We start from the raw sequence: 22,971 nt of genomic DNA, 5'->3' as shown, positions 1-22,971 counted from the left end.
CGCCTCCTCCTTCTGACAGGAACTGCCTACAGAACAAGCATGAATGATGCCTGAGTGGACACACGCAACTCACAAGTTCCTGGCTCTGTCAGCTCCTCTGCAGAGGGTTTCCCTAAGAAGGTGGACCTAGCAGGGTCACCGGGGGACGGGGAGCTGTGCCTCACGGCCCTCACTTCGTCGGAGAAACCCTCATGCAGAGTTCAGAAACTTGTGTGTTGAGTATGTCGCTGTGAGCCTCCACCATTTAACTAGTGGGTGAAGCCTGAACTGTCTAGAGACAGACCAGACCAGCTGCACAACGCAGACACTTCAAACCTGAGGACAAATCTGAGAGAACAGAAAAAGGAAAGGAAACTTAGCTTAGAACCATGCAGCGCTACAGGAGACGGCAGCACTGCAGAGGTGAGGACCGGCACCTGTTTGAAAGAGACAAATGCACACAAACACACACAACAACGAACGAGAAACAAACACAGAGAGAGGACAAAGTGGTTATACAGAACTTGAGGACATTATCTACATGTAATTATCTACATAATTATAAATTTGTTGTGTTTTCTTTAACAATGTCAGAAGGAGAGAGGCACTGAGGCACCGTCTTCCGCCCCCCGACGCTCCTGCTGCGCCTCCTCCTTCTGACAGGAACTGCCTACAGAACAAGCATGAATGATGCCTGAGTGGACACACGCAACTCACAAGTTCCTGGCTCTGTCAGCTCCTCTGCAGAGGGTTTCCCTAAGAAGGTGGACCTAGCAGGGTCACCGGGGGACGGGGAGCTGTGCCTCACGGCCCTCACTTCGTCGGAGAAACCCTCATGCAGAGTTCAGAAACTTGTGTGTTGAGTATGTCGCTGTGAGCCTCCACCATTTAACTAGTGGGTGAAGCCTGAACTGTCTAGAGACAGACCAGACCAGCTGCACAACACAGACACTTCAAACCTGAGGACAAATCTGAGAGAACAGAAAAAGGAAAGGAAACTTAGCTTAGAACCATGCAGCGCTACAGGAGACGGCAGCACTGCAGAGGTGAGGACCGGCACCTGTTTGAAAGAGACAAATGCACACAAACACACACAACAACGAACGAGAAACAAACACAGAGAGAGGACAAAGTGGTTATACAGAACTTGAGGACATTATCTACATGTAATTATCTACATAATTATAAATTTGTTGTGTTTTCTTTAACAATGTCAGAAGGAGAGAGGCACTGAGGCACCGTCTTCCGCCCCCCGACGCTCCTGCTGCGCCTCCTCCTTCTGACAGGAACTGCCTACAGAACAAGCATGAATGATGCCTGAGTGGACACACGCAACTCACAAGTTCCTGGCTCTGTCAGCTCCTCTGCAGAGGGTTTCCCTAAGAAGGTGGACCTAGCAGGGTCACCGGGGGACGGGGAGCTGTGCCTCACGGCCCTCACTTCGCCGGAGAAACCCTCATGCAGAGTTCAGAAACTTGTGTGTTGAGTATGTCGCTGTGAGCCTCCACCATTTAACTAGTGGGTGAAGCCTGAACTGTCTAGAGACAGACCAGACCAGCTGCACAACACAGACACTTCAAACCTGAGGACAAATCTGAGAGAACAGAAAAAGGAAAGGAAACTTAGCTTAGAACCATGCAGCGCTACAGGAGACGGCAGCACTGCAGAGGTGAGGACCGGCACCTGTTTGAAAGAGACAAATGCACACAAACACACACAACAACGAACGAGAAACAAACACAGAGAGAGGACAAAGTGGTTATACAGAACTTGAGGACATTATCTACATGTAATTATCTACATAATTATAAATTTGTTGTGTTTTCTTTAACAATGTCAGAAGGAGAGAGGCACTGAGGGACCGTCTTCCGCCCCCCGACGCTCCTGCTGCGCCTCCTCCTTCTGACAGGAACTGCCTACAGAACAAGCATGAATGATGCCTGAGTGGACACACGCAACTCACAAGTTCCTGGCTCTGTCAGCTCCTCTGCAGAGGGTTTCCCTAAGAAGGTGGACCTAGCAGGGTCACCGGGGGACGGGGAGCTGTGCCTCACGGCCCTCACTTCGCCGGAGAAACCCTCATGCAGAGTTCAGAAACATGTGTGTTGAGTATGTCGCTGTGAGCCTCCACCATTTAACTAGTGGGTGAAGCCTGAACTGTCTAGAGACAGACCAGACCAGCTGCACAACACAGACACTTCAAACCTGAGGACAAATCTGAGAGAACAGAAAAAGGAAAGGAAACTTAGCTTAGAACCATGCAGCGCTACAGGAGACGGCAGCACTGCAGAGGTGAGGACCGGCACCTGTTTGAAAGAGACAAATGCACACAAACACACACAACAACGAACGAGAAACAAACACAGAGAGAGGAAAAAGTGGTTATACAGAACTTGAGGACATTATCTACATGTAATTATCTACATAATTATAAATTTGTTGTGTTTTCTTTAACAATGTCAGAAGGAGAGAGGCACTGAGGCACCGTCTTTCGCCCCCCGACGCTCCTGCTGCGCCTCCTCCTTCTGACAGGAACTGCCTACAGAACAAGCATGAATGATGCCTGAGTGGACACACGCAACTCACAAGTTCCTGGCTCTGTCAGCTCCTCTGCAGAGGGTTTCCCTAAGAAGGTGGACCTAGCAGGGTCACCGGGGGACGGGGAGCTGTGCCTCACGGCCCTCACTTCGCCGGAGAAACCCTCATGCAGAGTTCAGAAACTTGTGTGTTGAGTATGTCGCTGTGAGCCTCCACCATTTAACTAGTGGGTGAAGCCTGAACTGTCTAGAGACAGACCAGACCAGCTGCACAACACAGACACTTCAAACCTGAGGACAAATCTGAGAGAACAGAAAAAGGAAAGGAAACTTAGCTTAGAACCATGCAGCGCTACAGGAGACGGCAGCACTGCAGAGGTGAGGACCGGCACCTGTTTGAAAGAGACAAATGCACACAAACACACACAACAACGAACGAGAAACAAACACAGAGAGAGGAAAAAGTGGTTATACAGAACTTGAGGACATTATCTACATGTAATTATCTACATCATTATAAATTTGTTGTGTTTTCTTTAACAATGTCAGAAGGAGAGAGGCACTGAGGCACCGTCTTCCGCCCCCCGACGCTCCTGCTGCGCCTCCTCCTTCTGACAGGAACTGCCTACAGAACAAGCATGAATGATGCCTGAGTGGACACACACACACGCAACTCACAAGTTCCTGGCTCTGTCAGCTCCTCTGCAGAGGGTTTCCCTAAGAAGGTGGACCTAGCAGGGTCACACGGGGACGGGGAGCTGTGCCTCACGGCCCTCACTTCGTCGGAGAAACCCTCATGCAGAGTTCAGAAACTTGTGTGTTGAGTATGTCGCTGTGAGCCTCCACCATTTAACTAGTGGGTGAAGCCTGAACTGTCTAGAGACAGACCAGACCAGCTGCACAACGCAGACACTTCAAACCTGAGGACAAATCTGAGAGAACAGAAAAAGGAAAGGAAACTTAGCTTAGAACCATGCAGCGCTACAGGAGACGGCAGCACTGCAGAGGTGAGGACCGGCACCTGTTTGAAAGAGACAAATGCACACAAACACACACAACAACGAACGAGAAACAAACACAGAGAGAGGACAAAGTGGTTATACAGAACTTGAGGACATTATCTACATGTAATTATCTACATAATTATAAATTTGTTGTGTTTTCTTTAACAATGTCAGAAGGAGAGAGGCACTGAGGCACCGTCTTCCGCCCCCCGACGCTCCTGCTGCGCCTCCTCCTTCTGACAGGAACTGCCTACAGAACAAGCATGAATGATGCCTGAGTGGACACACGCAACTCACAAGTTCCTGGCTCTGTCAGCTCCTCTGCAGAGGGTTTCCCTAAGAAGGTGGACCTAGCAGGGTCACCGGGGGACGGGGAGCTGTGCCTCACGGCCCTCACTTCGTCGGAGAAACCCTCATGCAGAGTTCAGAAACTTGTGTGTTGAGTATGTCGCTGTGAGCCTCCACCATTTAACTAGTGGGTGAAGCCTGAACTGTCTAGAGACAGACCAGACCAGCTGCACAACACAGACACTTCAAACCTGAGGACAAATCTGAGAGAACAGAAAAAGGAAAGGAAACTTAGCTTAGAACCATGCAGCGCTACAGGAGACGGCAGCACTGCAGAGGTGAGGACCGGCACCTGTTTGAAAGAGACAAATGCACACAAACACACACAACAACGAACGAGAAACAAACACAGAGAGAGGAAAAAGTGGTTATAAAGAACTTGAGGACATTATCTACATGTAATTATCTACATAATTATAAATTTGTTGTGTTTTCTTTAACAATGTCAGAAGGAGAGAGGCACTGAGGCACCGTCTTCCGCCCCCCGACGCTCCTGCTGCGCCTCCTCCTTCTGACAGGAACTGCCTACAGAACAAGCATGAATGATGCCTGAGTGGACACACGCAACTCACAAGTTCCTGGCTCTGTCAGCTCCTCTGCAGAGGGTTTCCCTAAGAAGGTGGACCTAGCAGGGTCACCGGGGGACGGGGAGCTGTGCCTCACGGCCCTCACTTCGCCGGAGAAACCCTCATGCAGAGTTCAGAAACTTGTGTGTTGAGTATGTCGCTGTGAGCCTCCACCATTTAACTAGTGGGTGAAGCCTGAACTGTCTAGAGACAGACCAGACCAGCTGCACAACGCAGACACTTCAAACCTGAGGACAAATCTGAGAGAACAGAAAAAGGAAAGGAAACTTAGCTTAGAACCATGCAGCGCTACAGGAGACGGCAGCACTGCAGAGGTGAGGACCGGCACCTGTTTGAAAGAGACAAATGCACACAAACACACACAACAACGAACGAGAAACAAACACAGAGAGAGGACAAAGTGGTTATACAGAACTTGAGGACATTATCTACATGTAATTATCTACATAATTATAAATTTGTTGTGTTTTCTTTAACAATGTCAGAAGGAGAGAGGCACTGAGGCACCGTCTTCCGCCCCCCGACGCTCCTGCTGCGCCTCCTCCTTCTGACAGGAACTGCCTACAGAACAAGCATGAATGATGCCTGAGTGGACACACGCAACTCACAAGTTCCTGGCTCTGTCAGCTCCTCTGCAGAGGGTTTCCCTAAGAAGGTGGACCTAGCAGGGTCACCGGGGGACGGGGAGCTGTGCCTCACGGCCCTCACTTCGTCGGAGAAACCCTCATGCAGAGTTCAGAAACTTGTGTGTTGAGTATGTCGCTGTGAGCCTCCACCATTTAACTAGTGGGTGAAGCCTGAACTGTCTAGAGACAGACCAGACCAGCTGCACAACGCAGACACTTCAAACCTGAGGACAAATCTGAGAGAACAGAAAAAGGAAAGGAAACTTAGCTTAGAACCATGCAGCGCTACAGGAGACGGCAGCACTGCAGAGGTGAGGACCGGCACCTGTTTGAAAGAGACAAATGCACACAAACACACACAACAACGAACGAGAAACAAACACAGAGAGAGGAAAAAGTGGTTATACAGAACTTGAGGACATTATCTACATGTAATTATCTACATAATTATAAATTTGTTGTGTTTTCTTTAACAATGTCAGAAGGAGAGAGGCACTGAGGCACCGTCTTCCGCCCCCCGACGCTCCTGCTGCGCCTCCTCCTTCTGACAGGAACTGCCTACAGAACAAGCATGAATGATGCCTGAGTGGACACACGCAACTCACAAGTTCCTGGCTCTGTCAGCTCCTCTGCAGAGGGTTTCCCTAAGAAGGTGGACCTAGCAGGGTCACCGGGGGACGGGGAGCTGTGCCTCACGGCCCTCACTTCGTCGGAGAAACCCTCATGCAGAGTTCAGAAACTTGTGTGTTGAGTATGTCGCTGTGAGCCTCCACCATTTAACTAGTGGGTGAAGCCTGAACTGTCTAGAGACAGACCAGACCAGCTGCACAACGCAGACACTTCAAACCTGAGGACAAACCTGAGAGAACAGAAAAAGGAAAGGAAACTTAGCTTAGAACCATGCAGCGCTACAGGAGACGGCAGCACTGCAGAGGTGAGGACCGGCACCTGTTTGAAAGAGACAAATGCACACAAACACACACAACAACGAACGAGAAACAAACACAGAGAGAGGACAAAGTGGTTATACAGAACTTGAGGACATTATCTACATGTAATTATCTACATAATTATAAATTTGTTGTGTTTTCTTTAACAATGTCAGAAGGAGAGAGGCACTGAGGCACCGTCTTCCGCCCCCCGACGCTCCTGCTGCGCCTCCTCCTTCTGACAGGAACTGCCTACAGAACAAGCATGAATGATGCCTGAGTGGACACACGCAACTCACAAGTTCCTGGCTCTGTCAGCTCCTCTGCAGAGGGTTTCCCTAAGAAGGTGGACCTAGCAGGGTCACCGGGGGACGGGGAGCTGTGCCTCACGGCCCTCACTTCGCCGGAGAAACCCTCATGCAGAGTTCAGAAACTTGTGTGTTGAGTATGTCGCTGTGAGCCTCCACCATTTAACTAGTGGGTGAAGCCTGAACTGTCTAGAGACAGACCAGACCAGCTGCACAACACAGACACTTCAAACCTGAGGACAAATCTGAGAGAACAGAAAAAGGAAAGGAAACTTAGCTTAGAACCATGCAGCGCTACAGGAGACGGCAGCACTGCAGAGGTGAGGACCGGCACCTGTTTGAAAGAGACAAATGCACACAAACACACACAACAACGAACGAGAAACAAACACAGAGAGAGGAAAAAGTGGTTATAAAGAACTTGAGGACATTATCTACATGTAATTATCTACATAATTATAAATTTGTTGTGTTTTCTTTAACAATGTCAGAAGGAGAGAGGCACTGAGGCACCGTCTTCCACCCCCCGACGCTCCTGCTGCGCCTCCTCCTTCTGACAGGAACTGCCTACAGAACAAGCATGAATGATGCCTGAGTGGACACACGCAACTCACAAGTTCCTGGCTCTGTCAGCTCCTCTGCAGAGGGTTTCCCTAAGAAGGTGGACCTAGCAGGGTCACCGGGGGACGGGGAGCTGTGCCTCACGGCCCTCACTTCGCCGGAGAAACCCTCATGCAGAGTTCAGAAACTTGTGTGTTGAGTATGTCGCTGTGAGCCTCCACCATTTAACTAGTGGGTGAAGCCTGAACTGTCTAGAGACAGACCAGACCAGCTGCACAACACAGACACTTCAAACCTGAGGACAAATCTGAGAGAACAGAAAAAGGAAAGGAAACTTAGCTTAGAACCATGCAGCGCTACAGGAGACGGCAGCACTGCAGAGGTGAGGACCGGCACCTGTTTGAAAGAGACAAATGCACACAAACACACACAACAACGAACGAGAAACAAACACAGAGAGAGGAAAAAGTGGTTATACAGAACTTGAGGACATTATCTACATGTAATTATCTACATAATTATAAATTTGTTGTGTTTTCTTTAACAATGTCAGAAGGAGAGAGGCACTGAGGCACCGTCTTCCGCCCCCCGACGCTCCTGCTGCGCCTCCTCCTTCTGACAGGAACTGCCTACAGAACAAGCATGAATGATGCCTGAGTGGACACACACACACGCAACTCACAAGTTCCTGGCTCTGTCAGCTCCTCTGCAGAGGGTTTCCCTAAGAAGGTGGACCTAGCAGGGTCACACGGGGACGGGGAGCTGTGCCTCACGGCCCTCACTTCGTCGGAGAAACCCTCATGCAGAGTTCAGAAACTTGTGTGTTGAGTATGTCGCTGTGAGCCTCCACCATTTAACTAGTGGGTGAAGCCTGAACTGTCTAGAGACAGACCAGACCAGCTGCACAACGCAGACACTTCAAACCTGAGGACAAATCTGAGAGAACAGAAAAAGGAAAGGAAACTTAGCTTAGAACCATGCAGCGCTACAGGAGACGGCAGCACTGCAGAGGTGAGGACCGGCACCTGTTTGAAAGAGACAAATGCACACAAACACACACAACAACGAACGAGAAACAAACACAGAGAGAGGACAAAGTGGTTATACAGAACTTGAGGACATTATCTACATGTAATTATCTACATAATTATAAATTTGTTGTGTTTTCTTTAACAATGTCAGAAGGAGAGAGGCACTGAGGCACCGTCTTCCGCCCCCCGACGCTCCTGCTGCGCCTCCTCCTTCTGACAGGAACTGCCTACAGAACAAGCATGAATGATGCCTGAGTGGACACACGCAACTCACAAGTTCCTGGCTCTGTCAGCTCCTCTGCAGAGGGTTTCCCTAAGAAGGTGGACCTAGCAGGGTCACCGGGGGACGGGGAGCTGTGCCTCACGGCCCTCACTTCGTCGGAGAAACCCTCATGCAGAGTTCAGAAACTTGTGTGTTGAGTATGTCGCTGTGAGCCTCCACCATTTAACTAGTGGGTGAAGCCTGAACTGTCTAGAGACAGACCAGACCAGCTGCACAACGCAGACACTTCAAACCTGAGGACAAATCTGAGAGAACAGAAAAAGGAAAGGAAACTTAGCTTAGAACCATGCAGCGCTACAGGAGACGGCAGCACTGCAGAGGTGAGGACCGGCACCTGTTTGAAAGAGACAAATGCACACAAACACACACAACAACGAACGAGAAACAAACACAGAGAGAGGAAAAAGTGGTTATAAAGAACTTGAGGACATTATCTACATGTAATTATCTACATAATTATAAATTTGTTGTGTTTTCTTTAACAATGTCAGAAGGAGAGAGGCACTGAGGCACCGTCTTCCGCCCCCCGACGCTCCTGCTGCGCCTCCTCATTCTGATAGGAACTGCCTACAGAACAAGCATGAATGATGCCTGAGTGGACAGACGCAACTCACAAGTTCCTGGCTCTGTCAGCTCCTCTGCAGAGGGTTTCCCTAAGAAGGTGGACCTAGCAGGGTCACCGGGGGACGGGGAGCTGTGCCTCACGGCCCTCACTTCGCCGGAGAAACCCTCATGCAGAGTTCAGAAACTTGTGTGTTGAGTATGTCGCTGTGAGCCTCCACCATTTAACTAGTGGGTGAAGCCTGAACTGTCTAGAGACAGACCAGACCAGCTGCACAACACAGACACTTCAAACCTGAGGACAAATCTGAGAGAACAGAAAAAGGAAAGGAAACTTAGCTTAGAACCATGCAGCGCTACAGGAGACGGCAGCACTGCAGAGGTGAGGACCGGCACCTGTTTGAAAGAGACAAATGCACACAAACACACACAACAACGAACGAGAAACAAACACAGAGAGAGGAAAAAGTGGTTATAAAGAACTTGAGGACATTATCTACATGTAATTATCTACATAATTATAAATTTGTTGTGTTTTCTTTAACAATGTCAGAAGGAGAGAGGCACTGAGGCACCGTCTTCCGCCCCCCGACGCTCCTGCTGCGCCTCCTCCTTCTGACAGGAACTGCCTACAGAACAAGCATGAATGATGCCTGAGTGGACACACGCAACTCACAAGTTCCTGGCTCTGTCAGCTCCTCTGCAGAGGGTTTCCCTAAGAAGGTGGACCTAGCAGGGTCACCGGGGGACGGGGAGCTGTGCCTCACGGCCCTCACTTCGCCGGAGAAACCCTCATGCAGAGTTCAGAAACTTGTGTGTTGAGTATGTCGCTGTGAGCCTCCACCATTTAACTAGTGGGTGAAGCCTGAACTGTCTAGAGACAGACCAGACCAGCTGCACAACGCAGACACTTCAAACCTGAGGACAAATCTGAGAGAACAGAAAAAGGAAAGGAAACTTAGCTTAGAACCATGCAGCGCTACAGGAGACGGCAGCACTGCAGAGGTGAGGACCGGCACCTGTTTGAAAGAGACAAATGCACACAAACACACACAACAACGAACGAGAAACAAACACAGAGAGAGGACAAAGTGGTTATACAGAACTTGAGGACATTATCTACATGTAATTATCTACATAATTATAAATTTGTTGTGTTTTCTTTAACAATGTCAGAAGGAGAGAGGCACTGAGGCACCGTCTTCCGCCCCCCGACGCTCCTGCTGCGCCTCCTCCTTCTGACAGGAACTGCCTACAGAACAAGCATGAATGATGCCTGAGTGGACACACGCAACTCACAAGTTCCTGGCTCTGTCAGCTCCTCTGCAGAGGGTTTCCCTAAGAAGGTGGACCTAGCAGGGTCACCGGGGGACGGGGAGCTGTGCCTCACGGCCCTCACTTCGTCGGAGAAACCCTCATGCAGAGTTCAGAAACTTGTGTGTTGAGTATGTCGCTGTGAGCCTCCACCATTTAACTAGTGGGTGAAGCCTGAACTGTCTAGAGACAGACCAGACCAGCTGCACAACGCAGACACTTCAAACCTGAGGACAAATCTGAGAGAACAGAAAAAGGAAAGGAAACTTAGCTTAGAACCATGCAGCGCTACAGGAGACGGCAGCACTGCAGAGGTGAGGACCGGCACCTGTTTGAAAGAGACAAATGCACACAAACACACACAACAACGAACGAGAAACAAACACAGAGAGAGGAAAAAGTGGTTATACAGAACTTGAGGACATTATCTACATGTAATTATCTACATAATTATAAATTTGTTGTGTTTTCTTTAACAATGTCAGAAGGAGAGAGGCACTGAGGCACCGTCTTCCGCCCCCCGACGCTCCTGCTGCGCCTCCTCCTTCTGACAGGAACTGCCTACAGAACAAGCATGAATGATGCCTGAGTGGACACACGCAACTCACAAGTTCCTGGCTCTGTCAGCTCCTCTGCAGAGGGTTTCCCTAAGAAGGTGGACCTAGCAGGGTCACCGGGGGACGGGGAGCTGTGCCTCACGGCCCTCACTTCGTCGGAGAAACCCTCATGCAGAGTTCAGAAACTTGTGTGTTGAGTATGTCGCTGTGAGCCTCCACCATTTAACTAGTGGGTGAAGCCTGAACTGTCTAGAGACAGACCAGACCAGCTGCACAACGCAGACACTTCAAACCTGAGGACAAACCTGAGAGAACAGAAAAAGGAAAGGAAACTTAGCTTAGAACCATGCAGCGCTACAGGAGACGGCAGCACTGCAGAGGTGAGGACCGGCACCTGTTTGAAAGAGACAAATGCACACAAACACACACAACAACGAACGAGAAACAAACACAGAGAGAGGACAAAGTGGTTATACAGAACTTGAGGACATTATCTACATGTAATTATCTACATAATTATAAATTTGTTGTGTTTTCTTTAACAATGTCAGAAGGAGAGAGGCACTGAGGCACCGTCTTCCGCCCCCCGACGCTCCTGCTGCGCCTCCTCCTTCTGACAGGAACTGCCTACAGAACAAGCATGAATGATGCCTGAGTGGACACACGCAACTCACAAGTTCCTGGCTCTGTCAGCTCCTCTGCAGAGGGTTTCCCTAAGAAGGTGGACCTAGCAGGGTCACCGGGGGACGGGGAGCTGTGCCTCACGGCCCTCACTTCGCCGGAGAAACCCTCATGCAGAGTTCAGAAACTTGTGTGTTGAGTATGTCGCTGTGAGCCTCCACCATTTAACTAGTGGGTGAAGCCTGAACTGTCTAGAGACAGACCAGACCAGCTGCACAACACAGACACTTCAAACCTGAGGACAAATCTGAGAGAACAGAAAAAGGAAAGGAAACTTAGCTTAGAACCATGCAGCGCTACAGGAGACGGCAGCACTGCAGAGGTGAGGACCGGCACCTGTTTGAAAGAGACAAATGCACACAAACACACACAACAACGAACGAGAAACAAACACAGAGAGAGGAAAAAGTGGTTATAAAGAACTTGAGGACATTATCTACATGTAATTATCTACATAATTATAAATTTGTTGTGTTTTCTTTAACAATGTCAGAAGGAGAGAGGCACTGAGGCACCGTCTTCCACCCCCCGACGCTCCTGCTGCGCCTCCTCCTTCTGACAGGAACTGCCTACAGAACAAGCATGAATGATGCCTGAGTGGACACACGCAACTCACAAGTTCCTGGCTCTGTCAGCTCCTCTGCAGAGGGTTTCCCTAAGAAGGTGGACCTAGCAGGGTCACCGGGGGACGGGGAGCTGTGCCTCACGGCCCTCACTTCGCCGGAGAAACCCTCATGCAGAGTTCAGAAACTTGTGTGTTGAGTATGTCGCTGTGAGCCTCCACCATTTAACTAGTGGGTGAAGCCTGAACTGTCTAGAGACAGACCAGACCAGCTGCACAACACAGACACTTCAAACCTGAGGACAAATCTGAGAGAACAGAAAAAGGAAAGGAAACTTAGCTTAGAACCATGCAGCGCTACAGGAGACGGCAGCACTGCAGAGGTGAGGACCGGCACCTGTTTGAAAGAGACAAATGCACACAAACACACACAACAACGAACGAGAAACAAACACAGAGAGAGGAAAAAGTGGTTATAAAGAACTTGAGGACATTATCTACATGTAATTATCTACATAATTATAAATTTGTTGTGTTTTCTTTAACAATGTCAGAAGGAGAGAGGCACTGAGGCACCGTCTTTCGCCCCCCGACGCTCCTGCTGCGCCTCCTCCTTCTGACAGGAACTGCCTACAGAACAAGCATGAATGATGCCTGAGTGGACACACGCAACTCACAAGTTCCTGGCTCTGTCAGCTCCTCTGCAGAGGGTTTCCCTAAGAAGGTGGACCTAGCAGGGTCACCGGGGGACGGGGAGCTGTGCCTCACGGCCCTCACTTCGCCGGAGAAACCCTCATGCAGAGTTCAGAAACTTGTGTGTTGAGTATGTCGCTGTGAGCCTCCACCATTTAACTAGTGGGTGAAGCCTGAACTGTCTAGAGACAGACCAGACCAGCTGCACAACACAGACACTTCAAACCTGAGGACAAATCTGAGAGAACAGAAAAAGGAAAGGAAACTTAGCTTAGAACCATGCAGCGCTACAGGAGACGGCAGCACTGCAGAGGTGAGGACCGGCACCTGTTTGAAAGAGACAAATGCACACAAACACACACAACAACGAACGAGAAACAAACACAGAGAGAGGAAAAAGTGGTTATACAGAACTTGAGGACATTATCTACATGTAATTATCTACATAATTATAAATTTGTTGTGTTTTCTTTAACAATGTCAGAAGGAGAGAGGCACTGAGGCACCGTCTTCCGCCCCCCGACGCTCCTGCTGCGCCTCCTCCTTCTGACAGGAACTGCCTACAGAACAAGCATGAATGATGCCTGAGTGGACACACACACACGCAACGCACAAGTTCCTGGCTCTGTCAGCTCCTCTGCAGAGGGTTTCCCTAAGAAGGTGGACCTAGCAGGGTCACACGGGGACGGGGAGCTGTGCCTCACGGCCCTCACTTCGTCGGAGAAACCCTCATGCAGAGTTCAGAAACTTGTGTGTTGAGTATGTCGCTGTGAGCCTCCACCATTTAACTAGTGGGTGAAGCCTGAACTGTCTAGAGACAGACCAGACCAGCTGCACAACGCAGACACTTCAAACCTGAGGACAAATCTGAGAGAACAGAAAAAGGAAAGGAAACTTAGCTTAGAACCATGCAGCGCTACAGGAGACGGCAGCACTGCAGAGGTGAGGACCGGCACCTGTTTGAAAGAGACAAATGCACACAAACACACACAACAACGAACGAGAAACAAACACAGAGAGAGGACAAAGTGGTTATACAGAACTTGAGGACATTATCTACATGTAATTATCTACATAATTATAAATTTGTTGTGTTTTCTTTAACAATGTCAGAAGGAGAGAGGCACTGAGGCACCGTCTTCCGCCCCCCGACGCTCCTGCTGCGCCTCCTCCTTCTGACAGGAACTGCCTACAGAACAAGCATGAATGATGCCTGAGTGGACACACGCAACTCACAAGTTCCTGGCTCTGTCAGCTCCTCTGCAGAGGGTTTCCCTAAGAAGGTGGACCTAGCAGGGTCACCGGGGGACGGGGAGCTGTGCCTCACGGCCCTCACTTCGTCGGAGAAACCCTCATGCAGAGTTCAGAAACTTGTGTGTTGAGTATGTCGCTGTGAGCCTCCACCATTTAACTAGTGGGTGAAGCCTGAACTGTCTAGAGACAGACCAGACCAGCTGCACAACACAGACACTTCAAACCTGAGGACAAATCTGAGAGAACAGAAAAAGGAAAGGAAACTTAGCTTAGAACCATGCAGCGCTACAGGAGACGGCAGCACTGCAGAGGTGAGGACCGGCACCTGTTTGAAAGAGACAAATGCACACAAACACACACAACAACGAACGAGAAACAAACACAGAGAGAGGAAAAAGTGGTTATAAAGAACTTGAGGACATTATCTACATGTAATTATCTACATAATTATAAATTTGTTGTGTTTTCTTTAACAATGTCAGAAGGAGAGAGGCACTGAGGCACCGTCTTCCGCCCCCCGACGCTCCTGCTGCGCCTCCTCCTTCTGACAGGAACTGCCTACAGAACAAGCATGAATGATGCCTGAGTGGACAGACGCAACTCACAAGTTCCTGGCTCTGTCAGCTCCTCTGCAGAGGGTTTCCCTAAGAAGGTGGACCTAGCAGGGTCACCGGGGGACGGGGAGCTGTGCCTCACGGCCCTCACTTCGCCGGAGAAACCCTCATGCAGAGTTCAGAAACTTGTGTGTTGAGTATGTCGCTGTGAGCCTCCACCATTTAACTAGTGGGTGAAGCCTGAACTGTCTAGAGACAGACCAGACCAGCTGCACAACGCAGACACTTCAAACCTGAGGACAAATCTGAGAGAACAGAAAAAGGAAAGGAAACTTAGCTTAGAACCATGCAGCGCTACAGGAGACGGCAGCACTGCAGAGGTGAGGACCGGCACCTGTTTGAAAGAGACAAATGCACACAAACACACACAACAACGAACGAGAAACAAACACAGAGAGAGGACAAAGTGGTTATACAGAACTTGAGGACATTATCTACATGTAATTATCTACATAATTATAAATTTGTTGTGTTTTCTTTAACAATGTCAGAAGGAGAGAGGCACTGAGGCACCGTCTTCCGCCCCCCGACGCTCCTGCTGCGCCTCCTCCTTCTGACAGGAACTGCCTACAGAACAAGCATGAATGATGCCTGAGTGGACACACGCAACTCACAAGTTCCTGGCTCTGTCAGCTCCTCTGCAGAGGGTTTCCCTAAGAAGGTGGACCTAGCAGGGTCACCGGGGGACGGGGAGCTGTGCCTCACGGCCCTCACTTCGCCGGAGAAACCCTCATGCAGAGTTCAGAAACTTGTGTGTTGAGTATGTCGCAGTGAGCCTCCACCATTTAACTAGTGGGTGAAGCCTGAACTGTCTAGAGACAGACCAGACCAGCTGCACAACGCAGACACTTCAAACCTGAGGACAAACCTGAGAGAACAGAAAAAGGAAAGGAAACTTAGCTTAGAACCATGCAGCGCTACAGGAGACGGCAGCACTGCAGAGGTGAGGACCGGCACCTGTTTGAAAGAGACAAATGCACACAAACACACACAACAACGCACGAGAAACAAACACAGAGAGAGGAAAAAGTGGTTATAAAGAACTTGAGGACATTATCTACATGTAATTATCTACATAATTATAAATTTGTTGTGTTTTCTTTAACAATGTCAGAAGGAGAGAGGCACTGAGGCACCGTCTTCCGCCCCCCGACGCTCCCGCTGCGCCTCCTCCTTCTGACAGGAACTGCCTACAGAACAAGCATGAATGATGCCTGAGTGGACACACGCAACTCACAAGTTCCTGGCTCTGTCAGCTCCTCTGCAGAGGGTTTCCCTAAGAAGGTGGACCTAGCAGGGTCACCGGGGGACGGGGAGCTGTGCCTCACGGCCCTCACTTCGCCGGAGAAACCCTCATGCAGAGTTCAGAAACATGTGTGTTGAGTATGTCGCTGTGAGCCTCCACCATTTAACTAGTGGGTGAAGCCTGAACTGTCTAGAGACAGACCAGACCAGCTGCACAACACAGACACTTCAAACCTGAGGACAAATCTGAGAGAACAGAAAAAGGAAAGGAAACTTAGCTTAGAACCATGCAGCGCTACAGGAGACGGCAGCACTGCAGAGGTGAGGACCGGCACCTGTTTGAAAGAGACAAATGCACACAAACACACACAACAACGAACGAGAAACAAACACAGAGAGAGGACAAAGTGGTTATACAGAACTTGAGGACATTATCTACATGTAATTATCTACATAATTATAAATTTGTTGTGTTTTCTTTAACAATGTCAGAAGGAGAGAGGCACTGAGGCACCGTCTTCCGCCCCCCGACGCTCCTGCTGCGCCTCCTCCTTCTGACAGGAACTGCCTACAGAACAAGCATGAATGATGCCTGAGTGGACACACGCAACTCACAAGTTCCTGGCTCTGTCAGCTCCTCTGCAGAGGGTTTCCCTAAGAAGGTGGACCTAGCAGGGTCACCGGGGGACGGGGAGCTGTGCCTCACGGCCCTCACTTCGTCGGAGAAACCCTCATGCAGAGTTCAGAAACTTGTGTGTTGAGTATGTCGCTGTGAGCCTCCACCATTTAACTAGTGGGTGAAGCCTGAACTGTCTAGAGACAGACCAGACCAGCTGCACAACACAGACACTTCAAACCTGAGGACAAATCTGAGAGAACAGAAAAAGGAAAGGAAACTTAGCTTAGAACCATGCAGCGCTACAGGAGACGGCAGCACTGCAGAGGTGAGGACCGGCACCTGTTTGAAAGAGACAAATGCACACAAACACACACAACAACGAACGAGAAACAAACACAGAGAGAGGAAAAAGTGGTTATAAAGAACTTGAGGACATTATCTACATGTAATTATCTACATAATTATAAATTTGTTGTGTTTTCTTTAACAATGTCAGAAGGAGAGAGGCACTGAGGCACCGTCTTCCGCCCCCCGACGCTCCTGCTGCGCCTCCTCCTTCTGACAGGAACTGCCTACAGAACAAGCATGAATGATGCCTGAGTGGACAGACGCAACTCACAAGTTCCTGGCTCTGTCAGCTCCTCTGCAGAGGGTTTCCCTAAGAAGGTGGACCTAGCAGGGTCACCGGGGGACGGGGAGCTGTGCCTCACGGCCCTCACTTCGCCGGAGAAACCCTCATGCAGAGTTCAGAAACTTGTGTGTTGAGTATGTCGCTGTGAGCCTCCACCATTTAACTAGTGGGTGAAGCCTGAACTGTCTAGAGACAGACCAGACCAGCTGCACAACACAGACACTTCAAACCTGAGGACAAATCTGAGAGAACAGAAAAAGGAAAGGAAACTTAGCTTAGAACCATGCAGCGCTACAGGAGACGGCAGCACTGCAGAGGTGAGGACCGGCACCTGTTTGAAAGAGACAAATGCACACAAACACACACAACAACGAACGAGAAACAAACACAGAGAGAGGACAAAGTGGTTATACAGAACTTGAGGACATTATCTACATGTAATTATCTACATAATTATAAATTTGTTGTGTTTTCTTTAACAATGTCAGAAGGAGAGAGGCACTGAGGCACCGTCTTCCGCCCCCCGACGCTCCTGCTGCGCCTCCTCCTTCTGACAGGAACTGCCTACAGAACAAGCATGAATGATGCCTGAGTGGACACACGCAACTCACAAGTTCCTGGCTCTGTCAGCTCCTCTGCAGAGGGTTTCCCTAAGAAGGTGGACCTAGCAGGGTCACCGGGGGACGGGGAGCTGTGCCTCACGGCCCTCACTTCGTCGGAGAAACCCTCATGCAGAGTTCAGAAACTTGTGTGTTGAGTATGTCGCTGTGAGCCTCCACCATTTAACTAGTGGGTGAAGCCTGAACTGTCTAGAGACAGACCAGACCAGCTGCACAACACAGACACTTCAAACCTGAGGACAAATCTGAGAGAACAGAAAAAGGAAAGGAAACTTAGCTTAGAACCATGCAGCGCTACAGGAGACGGCAGCACTGCAGAGGTGAGGACCGGCACCTGTTTGAAAGAGACAAATGCACACAAACACACACAACAACGAACGAGAAACAAACACAGAGAGAGGAAAAAGTGGTTATAAAGAACTTGAGGACATTATCTACATGTAATTATCTACATAATTATAAATTTGTTGTGTTTTCTTTAACAATGTCAGAAGGAGAGAGGCACTGAGGCACCGTCTTCCGCCCCCCGACGCTCCTGCTGCGCCTCCTCCTTCTGACAGGAACTGCCTACAGAACAAGCATGAATGATGCCTGAGTGGACAGACGCAACTCACAAGTTCCTGGCTCTGTCAGCTCCTCTGCAGAGGGTTTCCCTAAGAAGGTGGACCTAGCAGGGTCACCGGGGGACGGGGAGCTGTGCCTCACGGCCCTCACTTCGCCGGAGAAACCCTCATGCAGAGTTCAGAAACTTGTGTGTTGAGTATGTCGCTGTGAGCCTCCACCATTTAACTAGTGGGTGAAGCCTGAACTGTCTAGAGACAGACCAGACCAGCTGCACAACACAGACACTTCAAACCTGAGGACAAATCTGAGAGAACAGAAAAAGGAAAGGAAACTTAGCTTAGAACCATGCAGCGCTACAGGAGACGGCAGCACTGCAGAGGTGAGGACCGGCACCTGTTTGAAAGAGACAAATGCACACAAACACACACAACAACGAACGAGAAACAAACACAGAGAGAGGAAAAAGTGGTTATACAGAACTTGAGGACATTATCTACATGTAATTATCTACATAATTATAAATTTGTTGTGTTTTCTTTAACAATGTCAGAAGGAGAGAGGCACTGAGGCACCGTCTTCCGCCCCCCGACGCTCCTGCTGCGCCTCCTCCTTCTGACAGGAACTGCCTACAGAACAAGCATGAATGATGCCTGAGTGGACAGACGCAACTCACAAGTTCCTGGCTCTGTCAGCTCCTCTGCAGAGGGTTTCCCTAAGAAGGTGGACCTAGCAGGGTCACCGGGGGACGGGGAGCTGTGCCTCACGGCCCTCACTTCGCCGGAGAAACCCTCATGCAGAGTTCAGAAACTTGTGTGTTGAGTATGTCGCTGTGAGCCTCCACCATTTAACTAGTGGGTGAAGCCTGAACTGTCTAGAGACAGACCAGACCAGCTGCACAACACAGACACTTCAAACCTGAGGACAAATCTGAGAGAACAGAAAAAGGAAAGGAAACTTAGCTTAGAACCATGCAGCGCTACAGGAGACGGCAGCACTGCAGAGGTGAGGACCGGCACCTGTTTGAAAGAGACAAATGCACACAAACACACACAACAACGAACGAGAAACAAACACAGAGAGAGGACAAAGTGGTTATACAGAACTTGAGGACATTATCTACATGTAATTATCTACATAATTATAAATTTGTTGTGTTTTCTTTAACAATGTCAGAAGGAGAGAGGCACTGAGGGACCGTCTTCCGCCCCCCGACGCTCCTGCTGCGCCTCCTCCTTCTGACAGGAACTGCCTACAGAACAAGCATGAATGATGCCTGAGTGGACACACGCAACTCACAAGTTCCTGGCTCTGTCAGCTCCTCTGCAGAGGGTTTCCCTAAGAAGGTGGACCTAGCAGGGTCACCGGGGGACGGGGAGCTGTGCCTCACGGCCCTCACTTCGCCGGAGAAACCCTCATGCAGAGTTCAGAAACATGTGTGTTGAGTATGTCGCTGTGAGCCTCCACCATTTAACTAGTGGGTGAAGCCTGAACTGTCTAGAGACAGACCAGACCAGCTGCACAACACAGACACTTCAAACCTGAGGACAAATCTGAGAGAACAGAAAAAGGAAAGGAAACTTAGCTTAGAACCATGCAGCGCTACAGGAGACGGCAGCACTGCAGAGGTGAGGACCGGCACCTGTTTGAAAGAGACAAATGCACACAAACACACACAACAACGAACGAGAAACAAACACAGAGAGAGGACAAAGTGGTTATACAGAACTTGAGGACATTATCTACATGTAATTATCTACATAATTATAAATTTGTTGTGTTTTCTTTAACAATGTCAGAAGGAGAGAGGCACTGAGGCACCGTCTTCCGCCCCCCGACGCTCCTGCTGCGCCTCCTCCTTCTGACAGGAACTGCCTACAGAACAAGCATGAATGATGCCTGAGTGGACACACGCAACTCACAAGTTCCTGGCTCTGTCAGCTCCTCTGCAGAGGGTTTCCCTAAGAAGGTGGACCTAGCAGGGTCACCGGGGGACGGGGAGCTGTGCCTCACGGCCCTCACTTCGTCGGAGAAACCCTCATGCAGAGTTCAGAAACTTGTGTGTTGAGTATGTCGCTGTGAGCCTCCACCATTTAACTAGTGGGTGAAGCCTGAACTGTCTAGAGACAGACCAGACCAGCTGCACAACACAGACACTTCAAACCTGAGGACAAATCTGAGAGAACAGAAAAAGGAAAGGAAACTTAGCTTAGAACCATGCAGCGCTACAGGAGACGGCAGCACTGCAGAGGTGAGGACCGGCACCTGTTTGAAAGAGACAAATGCACACAAACACACACAACAACGAACGAGAAACAAACACAGAGAGAGGACAAAGTGGTTATACAGAACTTGAGGACATTATCTACATGTAATTATCTACATAATTATAAATTTGTTGTGTTTTCTTTAACAATGTCAGAAGGAGAGAGGCACTGAGGCACCGTCTTCCGCCCCCCGACGCTCCTGCTGCGCCTCCTCCTTCTGACAGGAACTGCCTACAGAACAAGCATGAATGATGCCTGAGTGGACAGACGCAACTCACAAGTTCCTGGCTCTGTCAGCTCCTCTGCAGAGGGTTTCCCTAAGAAGGTGGACCTAGCAGGGTCACCAGGGGACGGGGAGCTGTGCCTCACGGCCCTCACTTCGCCGGAGAAACCCTCATGCAGAGTTCAGAAACTTGTGTGTTGAGTATGTCGCTGTGAGCCTCCACCATTTAACTAGTGGGTGAAGCCTGAACTGTCTAGAGACAGACCAGACCAGCTGCACAACACAGACACTTCAAACCTGAGGACAAATCTGAGAGAACAGAAAAAGGAAAGGAAACTTAGCTTAGAACCATGCAGCGCTACAGGAGACGGCAGCACTGCAGAGGTGAGGACCGGCACCTGTTTGAAAGAGACAAATGCACACAAACACACACAACAACGAACGAGAAACAAACACAGAGAGAGGACAAAGTGGTTATACAGAACTTGAGGACATTATCTACATGTAATTATCTACATAATTATAAATTTGTTGTGTTTTCTTTAACAATGTCAGAAGGAGAGAGGCACTGAGGGACCGTCTTCCGCCCCCCGACGCTCCTGCTGCGCCTCCTCCTTCTGACAGGAACTGCCTACAGAACAAGCATGAATGATGCCTGAGTGGACACACGCAACTCACAAGTTCCTGGCTCTGTCAGCTCCTCTGCAGAGGGTTTCCCTAAGAAGGTGGACCTAGCAGGGTCACCGGGGGACGGGGAGCTGTGCCTCACGGCCCTCACTTCGCCGGAGAAACCCTCATGCAGAGTTCAGAAACATGTGTGTTGAGTATGTCGCTGTGAGCCTCCACCATTTAACTAGTGGGTGAAGCCTGAACTGTCTAGAGACAGACCAGACCAGCTGCACAACACAGACACTTCAAACCTGAGGACAAATCTGAGAGAACAGAAAAAGGAAAGGAAACTTAGCTTAGAACCATGCAGCGCTACAGGAGACGGCAGCACTGCAGAGGTGAGGACCGGCACCTGTTTGAAAGAGACAAATGCACACAAACACACACAACAACGAACGAGAAACAAACACAGAGAGAGGACAAAGTGGTTATACAGAACTTGAGGACATTATCTACATGTAATTATCTACATAATTATAAATTTGTTGTGTTTTCTTTAACAATGTCAGAAGGAGAGAGGCACTGAGGCACCGTCTTCCGCCCCCCGACGCTCCTGCTGCGCCTCCTCCTTCTGACAGGAACTGCCTACAGAACAAGCATGAATGATGCCTGAGTGGACACACGCAACTCACAAGTTCCTGGCTCTGTCAGCTCCTCTGCAGAGGGTTTCCCTAAGAAGGTGGACCTAGCAGGGTCACCGGGGGACGGGGAGCTGTGCCTCACGGCCCTCACTTCGTCGGAGAAACCCTCATGCAGAGTTCAGAAACTTGTGTGTTGAGTATGTCGCTGTGAGCCTCCACCATTTAACTAGTGGGTGAAGCCTGAACTGTCTAGAGACAGACCAGACCAGCTGCACAACACAGACACTTCAAACCTGAGGACAAATCTGAGAGAACAGAAAAAGGAAAGGAAACTTAGCTTAGAACCATGCAGCGCTACAGGAGACGGCAGCACTGCAGAGGTGAGGACCGGCACCTGTTTGAAAGAGACAAATGCACACAAACACACACAACAACGAACGAGAAACAAACACAGAGAGAGGACAAAGTGGTTATACAGAACTTGAGGACATTATCTACATGTAATTATCTACATAATTATAAATTTGTTGTGTTTTCTTTAACAATGTCAGAAGGAGAGAGGCACTGAGGCACCGTCTTCCGCCCCCCGACGCTCCTGCTGCGCCTCCTCCTTCTGACAGGAACTGCCTACAGAACAAGCATGAATGATGCCTGAGTGGACAGACGCAACTCACAAGTTCCTGGCTCTGTCAGCTCCTCTGCAGAGGGTTTCCCTAAGAAGGTGGACCTAGCAGGGTCACCAGGGGACGGGGAGCTGTGCCTCACGGCCCTCACTTCGCCGGAGAAACCCTCATGCAGAGTTCAGAAACTTGTGTGTTGAGTATGTCGCTGTGAGCCTCCACCATTTAACTAGTGGGTGAAGCCTGAACTGTCTAGAGACAGACCAGACCAGCTGCACAACACAGACACTTCAAACCTGAGGACAAATCTGAGAGAACAGAAAAAGGAAAGGAAACTTAGCTTAGAACCATGCAGCGCTACAGGAGACGGCAGCACTGCAGAGGTGAGGACCGGCACCTGTTTGAAAGAGACAAATGCACACAAACACACACAACAACGAACGAGAAACAAACACAGAGAGAGGACAAAGTGGTTATACAGAACTTGAGGACATTATCTACATGTA

The sequence above is a fragment of the Aulonocara sp. 'chitande type north' Nkhata Bay genome, unplaced genomic scaffold (assembly GCF_057382095.1).
Source record: "Aulonocara sp. 'chitande type north' Nkhata Bay isolate Kocher_YH1m ecotype deep benthic unplaced genomic scaffold, A_spYH_male_GT1.1 unmapped_scaffold_23, whole genome shotgun sequence".
NCBI lineage: Eukaryota > Metazoa > Chordata > Actinopteri > Cichliformes > Cichlidae > Aulonocara > Aulonocara sp. 'chitande type north' Nkhata Bay.
This window is presented reverse-complemented; position numbering follows the sequence as displayed.